The sequence below is a fragment of the Aythya ferina genome (genome assembly GCF_964211825.1).
Source record: "Aythya ferina genome assembly, chromosome: 4".
NCBI lineage: Eukaryota > Metazoa > Chordata > Aves > Anseriformes > Anatidae > Aythya > Aythya ferina.
Genome location: NC_140300.1, coordinates 37,050,194 through 37,056,193, shown reverse-complemented (window position 1 = coordinate 37,056,193; position 6,000 = coordinate 37,050,194). Strand labels below are relative to the sequence as shown.

Below are 6,000 nucleotides of genomic sequence, written 5' to 3'. Positions count from 1 at the left end.
GCTTATTAGTAATAGGTAATAAATTACCTATTACCTAATAAATCTCCCTATGCTGAGACTGCTTTGCCTATGATGATAATTGTTGAGTGATCTCCTTGTCCCTATCTCAACCCTTGAGCCCTTTTCACCATATTTGCTCCCCCTTCAACTGAGAGAGCTGCTGTAGTGGAGCCCAGCTGCCCAGCTGAATAAAACTGCCACACAGGCCAGAACAGGTACTATACTAGAGATCTCTAAAAACATAAAAACACCTCCACACATACAAACAAAAAACAAACAAACAAGCAAACAAAAAAAGCTCCACCACAGCTACTTTACCTACATTGGTTATGGACTTATAGAATAACTTTGTTGTTGTTGTTGTTATTCATTCCAAATCTCAAGGCAAAACATTCCACAGAGTACAGCAGTAGGAAAGCTTTATCTTGACAGCTGACATGAAATAAAATCAAAACCAGAAATAAAATACGATTTGGTAATATTTCAATTCAATATTTCAATATTTCAATTCTTTTATTGAATAGCTCTATGTTATAGGGCAAACATGGTATTAAAGAACCTCTTTTCTTCTTAGAGCCCGGGTGTAGTGGGTTTACGTGGCAAGGTTTTGGTAGCAGGGAGCCATAGGGGTGGTTTCTGTGAGAAAGATCTAGAAGCTGCCCCATGTTTGGGAAGGGCCCCATTGTTTTCCAGATCCGAGCCAATAAGCGATGTTGTTTTGCGCCTCTGTGAGAGCATATTTAAGACAGGGAAAAAACGCTGCGCCACACAGCAGCCGGGAGAGTCAAGGGAGTGAGAAAACAGCCTTGCACCAAGGTCAGTGTAGAAGGAGGGGGAGAGGTGCTCCAGGCGCCGGAGCAGAAGTCCCCTGCAGCCTGTGGTGAGGACCATGGTGAAGCAGGATGTCCCCCTGCAGCCCATGGAGTACCACGGTGGAGCAGGGTTCCACGCTGCAGCCCGTGGAGGAGACCACGGTGGAGCAGGTGGCCCTGCACCGACGGAGGCTGCCGCCTGTGGAAGACCCCTGCCGGAGCAGATTCCGGGCCGGACCTGTAGCCCGTGGAGAGCAGCCCACGCAGGAGCAGGTGACCTGGCAGGAGCTGCTGCCCGTAGGGGAGCCAGGTTGGAGCAGTTTGCTCCTGAGGGATGGACCCCGTGGTACGGACCCATATCTGGAGCAGTTCTGGAAGAGCTGCTGCCTGTGGGAAGCCCACGCCGGATCAGTTCATCAAGGACTGCATCCCGTGGGTGGGACCCCACAGCACAGGGGACAAGAGTGACCGAGAAGGAGCGGCAGAGAAGAAGTGCTGTAGACTGACCATAACCCCCATTCCCTGTTCCCCTGCGCCGCTCGGGGGGAGGAGGTGGAAAAGGGTGGATGGGGGGGAAGGTGCTTTTGTTTTTTTTTTCCTTTGTTTTCTCACTTCTCTCGCTTGTTAGTTGTAGGCAATAAATCTTACTATCTCCTTATGCCGAGTCTGTTTTGCCCGTTACAATAATTATTGCGTGATTTTCTCGTCCTTATCTCAATCCTTGAGCCCTTTTCACATATTTTCTCCCCATTCCTCTTTGAGGAGGGGGAGTGAGAGAGCGGCTGTGGTGGAGCTCGGCTGCCCACTCGAGCGGAACCACGACACCGGGTTAGAAATGCAGTACTGCCTAAGCAATTCTTCCATTCAGGTTAAGTGGCAAAGCAGTAGACCCCCCTAACAAAATGGAGGACTAGTCTGACAAGCCTGGGCAGCACACCCATGAGAACAACAGCTTTCTATGTTCTTGCATAAAAAATACCTAGTCTAGAACTATTTATCTGTGTTTGAGACAAATAGAGGAGGTCAAGAGCAGGAAATGTAGCATTCAGAAAACAGAGAGGAACTTTTGTTTAAGTCATGGCAAGCAGTAAACAGACAACTTCTTGTGTTGAGGAAAACAAATCTTTTTATTCTGTATATGCAAGTTAATATTTTTTCCAAAGTAACATCAATTATTAATTTCTCCTGGAAATGTAATCTACCTTCAATATTACCTACTAATTCAACAAAAAGTATCAGTATTCTCTTGAATACTTCAAATATATCTTATACATGCTTGAAATGGGGGCAATAATTTACAAGTAAATGTAAATTCATGCAAGTCTTTAGTGATACATTTCTCCAACCATATTTTCATGTGCATAGTCACTTTACCAGACAAATATGGACTGACATGCAAATCCCAATATATCCAGTTAGAAGACAATGAGAGAGATCCTATATTATTTTTGGTAAATATTTTTGGTAAATGTATTAAAAGTCTTCTTCATATACTCTGTACTGTGCGTGTTGCGTGCCTGCCTACCTGCATCCAACTTTATGAGTTATCTGAACACTTAAGAGACTGTAGCACAATTTTGTTACCAATGTTTACTTAACTGTCAATGTGGTGAGAAGCTCTCCAAGAGCACCTCAGTGCACTTCACACCTATTCCCACAAATCTGTTCAGTGGTGAATAATCTAAAGATAACGCACACATTACTGGAGTCTCTAGATAAACCAGAAACTAGAGGGTTGATGAATCTGCTCTTTAATTTATTTATTTATTTTCAGGTATCTATCAAACTCCTTCCATGATTGCCTGAAAAAAAAAAAAAAAACAAAAACTATTGTAACAAAAGAGTTAAATTAATTGGAATACGACAAAGACTTCAAGAACAGTAAACAGCAAGAAGTAACATGAAAAGAACAGGAACCTTAGACAAGGACTAAGGGAGATAATTAGGGACATAAACCTGAAGAACATATCAAGACTAGGTTTCTCAAATACACAAAGTTATAAAAGTCTCAGCTTTTCAGGATTCCCGTTTCCTTTTCATGACTGAATCCTTATTACGAGGTTATATTTTCACTAATTCTCAGAAAAATCAACAAAGGAGACATACTGACGATATTCCTTGAACATGCTTGGATCTCATGCTGAAGAGACGAGAGCCTCCCCAGGGAAGCCAGTGCCACAATTGGAGAACTGCTGTGTGATAAGATTAAAAGTATAGAGCACAACAATTGTTACTTAAAACTAGTAAACATACTGTGTTCTGATGATACATTATACTCTGTATAAAACAGATCTTTACAGATCAAAACCCTGATCTCTGCTCTTAAATTAAAACAAAACAAGGCTTTTTTTTTCTAAAAAAAAAACAAACAGCAGGACTCAAACCACATCCTATGTCACCCTTCTCCTCCCTCACTTTAAATCCTATCCACATCATTCTTCTTTTTGTGTTGTTACCTACATAATCCATATATAAACTGTGTACCTGTCTCCCTCTGATGTTAAGAAACCTTACATGTCTCTAGTGCAATACATAACTCGCTGATGAATGCATGTTACAGAGTCTCCCTGTTGTGCCAACAAAGCATATGTCATGACAGCCCCAGGCTACAAAGTGTTTCTGCTCAAGCTGCACCACTGTATGCTCTTCTCTGGAATCATCTTGTTTAAACTCGAGAATGTCCTTCCAGAAGGAGGTTGATTACACAAACAACAATGTGTAAATGTCGTTTATTTGTGTTCTCTTTTCCCTAGGGCAGTAGCCCAGTTACAAACCAATATTCCCCATCCACCAAACTAATCCTCCTCACCAAGCAGAACAGACATTTTCTGAAAACGGGACCATCCCTCCTCTCCAACCTCCAAATCTTTATATACAACAGAAGCATCTTTTTAAATTAGGACACAATTGCATAACTCAATCAAATGGCTAAAATTTGAAGTCAGAAAAGCTAATAAATGAAACGGCAATTTACTAGGATAATTATAAATTGAAACAAATAAAACATGTAAATGATGAATTCTACTTTATTTTATTTGGGATTCTAAAGGGGATTTTTCATTTATTTTCAAACAGCTTGATATGTTTTCTAAGTTATGTACTCTTTTCAAGAGCCATGTCATGGAAAAGTTGTAGTGTTTAATAATGAGGACAAAAAATCCTGGAAGGGGGGAACATATTTTGGATTTCTTTTCAGTCTTAGGACAAATGGAGGTGCATGGGTTTCTAAGCAGAAAGGAAACTATAATATTTAAGAGAATTAACAAGCATTTCTTACAACCGCGTTCTACAGAAAAGGAAAAGGAGGACTGTCTGGAATAACAGAGAACTCTGAAACCCTCTGAATTTCGAGAAACACGACAAAGATAAGGAGGACTAGAAAACCTTACAAGGCATGTAGACTTTGAGATGTGGGAAAGCACAAAATTTTAAATGCCATATAACCAGTTACCAGCATCCTCACAGGTGTGTAAAATTTCCACTGAAACTCACATTGAGCTAAATTAAAACTGGGTTGCAGAAGACTTTTTGCACTGCTCTAACAAATGGTACAACAGCACAGAACAGTGCCTGACACAGAGAGTTTATCTTCCAATCCTCCCAACAATATAAAGTTTCCAAGTGGGAAATCTTTCTTTAATTTCTCTCTCCTGTAACTAAACTTATAGCTCCTGCAATGTTAACTCTTTTTCCTCTTCCAGTTAACAAGAACTACTTGACTTGTTGACTTGTTGAGTCAGTTTATGCATTATGCTCCAAGACAGCAAGTCATCTACCTAAAAGATCATTCCAACACGGATTAAGATCCACAGATTGCCACCTGGGCTATCACTCATTGCCAATGCAATATCTTAATAGATACATAAATTAAACACAAAGAGAATCATGAATATTCAGAAAAAAAAGAATAATGTATCGGGAGGAGGATGAAACCAAACTGTAACTTCGTCACAGACCACATAGGTGGCTACAGTCAGCACAGCTACAGTGAAAAAAAAGAAAAACAAATAAAAACACAGCATGTATACTAGAAACAGTCATTTTACATTTGCTTCTTCTTCTTTAAACCTGTTTATAATTACTTCTTTATTGACCTCACAGAAAGGGAATTAAAAAAAAATGTGGAAGAAAGTATTATATACACTAAAAATACATGTGAAAATACACTTTGTGTAACCTTTGAAAGGTTGTCTGTATTACCTTTCTAAAAAACTAGTAGAAATAGTTCCAGACATGTCTACAAACAATGCCTCAGGCACCTAATACTGTAGGATTATATAGTAATGGTCTTCAAACATGCAGATTTGCAGGAATGAAAATGAATACTTGCCCAGTAAATACCTACACCTAATCTATCCAGGAAAATCTGTAATGAGAAGGAAGAGAGGAATAAAACTGAAAGGAAAGAAATTTAGCCTCATCAATAGAATTCAGTTCTTAGAGGCAGTTGGCTTGAGAACTGGAAGAGAATGTTGTCAGTACAGGTCTCCAAGAATAAAAATTTGTAACAAATTTATGTACAGTTGAATTTACCCTTGGAGAAAGTATGGACTTCATTAGGTCTTCTCCAGCTCAATTTTTCTACCATTGCATGATCCTTTTCTTCACCTTTTAAAACCCTGGAAGAGCTGAAGCTCTTTTCTGCACAAATTTAGTAGTCTTTGGGCAGAAGACAGTACACTGATTTAACAGTGCATTTTGTGTACACATTTTATTCATAGATATTCCTTGTCGTCCTAATACACTGTGAGCACTGGCATTATTTTTTTCCTAGTGGTTTAATATAAGACTGTAATCTGAAATAGCAACCACTTTCCTACTCCAGAATAAACATTTTAATTTTGTATGCTGTGCTTAAATATTACGGTGATAGCATCTTATAAATTTGTCTATGAAAAATCATCATACTGAATGGCACCAGACTGTATCCCTTTTAATGTGAGCACATATCCAATTAGGGATTAAACTGAGCCCTGCAAAGTCCATTTCTGGGGGAGGACTAATCAGACTATTCTGACAAAAACATATTTAAAGAAACAGCCTTTAACCATGGTGGAAAATTAAAAATAAATTAAAAAAAAAATACAATTCCCAACATTCTCTCTCTCACATTCAATGCTAAGAGTTCCACTGGGCAAAGAAATTATTGCTTTGGATATTATTCTTGTATACATATGTTTTAACAAAC

At 39.2% G+C, this 6,000-nt stretch overlaps 1 long non-coding RNA gene across 1 annotated transcript in view; it reads right to left on the bottom strand.

Moving 5' to 3' along the window:
- Window positions 1-1,915: 1,915 nt before the first annotated feature.
- The window catches only part of LOC311436267, a 134,826-nt gene continuing 130,741 nt past the window's right edge, over window positions 1,916-6,000 (bottom strand). Inside the window, exon 5 of the long non-coding RNA XR_014692709.1 lies at window positions 1,916-2,614. This is a non-coding gene — a long non-coding RNA (uncharacterized lncRNA). The remainder of the gene's footprint in view (window positions 2,615-6,000) is intronic.